Below are 1,019 nucleotides of genomic sequence, written 5' to 3'. Positions count from 1 at the left end.
GACATCAAAGTTGAGAAGAAGGCAGAAGAAATACAGCGACAGACTCACAGAGGCTTTCCGCCGACGGATCTGCACAAGCCGTACTCCTGTTCCGAGTGCGGAAAATATTTTAAGTTAAATGCTAGCCTTCTCCGACATCAGAGAGCTCACACAGGGGAGAAGCCGTATTCATGCTCGGAATGCGGGAAATGTTTTACGATAAATGCTAGCCTTCTCCGACATCAGAAAACTCACACAGGGGAGAAGCCGTATTCATGCTCGGAATGCGGGAAGTGTTTTGCTGTGAACACAGATCTTGTACAACACCAGAGAACTCACACCGGGGAGAAGCCGTATTCCTGTTCTGAATGTGGGAAATGCTTTAGTCAGAAGACCAGTCTTGTTTCACATGGGAGAACTCACACCGGGGAGAAGCCGTATTCCTGTTCTGAGTGTGGGAAATGCTTTAGTAAGAGGACCAGTCTTGTTTCGCATGGGAGAACTCACAGTGGGGAGAAGCCGTTTTCATGCTCGGAATGCGGGAAGTGTTTTGCTATGAACACAGATCTTGTACAACACCAGAGAACTCACACCGGGGAGAAGCCCTATTCCTGTTCTGAATGTGGGAAAAGCTTTAGTCAGCGGACCAGTCTTGTTTCACATGGGAGAACTCACACCGGGGAGAAGCCGTATTCATGTTCGGTATGCGGGAAACGCTTTAGTCAGAGGACCGGTCTTGCTTCGCATAGGAGAATTCACACCGGGGAGAAGCCGTATTCATGCTCGGAATGTGGAAAGTGTTTCAGTCAGCCCAGCAATCTTACATTGCATAAGAAAATTCACACCAAGCAGAAGCCGTCTTCATGTTCATAACGCAGCTTCCATTCAAGCTTGAGGATACCATGCCGTGGTATTGATGTGGCGCACGCCACCTTAAAATTAGAACAAGAGCCAGTTTCTGTTACTAGTCCGAGATACCTGAAAGGCCACAAGACTGTCACAACGTTTCTGGGTCACTCCCTACTTGCTTTGAACGGTGA

The 1,019-nt window shown here is 48.3% G+C and overlaps 1 pseudogene; it reads left to right on the top strand.

Annotated features, from left to right (window-relative positions):
- Positions 1–1,019, top strand: part of LOC108804148 — a 2,994-nt pseudogene that overhangs the window by 981 nt on the left and 994 nt on the right.

Source organism: Nanorana parkeri, unplaced genomic scaffold (assembly GCF_000935625.1).
Source record: "Nanorana parkeri isolate BGI_ZX_2015 unplaced genomic scaffold, ASM93562v1 scaffold5496, whole genome shotgun sequence".
NCBI classification, from domain to species: domain Eukaryota; kingdom Metazoa; phylum Chordata; class Amphibia; order Anura; family Dicroglossidae; genus Nanorana; species Nanorana parkeri.
Note: the sequence above shows the minus strand (reverse complement) of the source record. Positions and strands in the feature narration are given on the sequence as shown.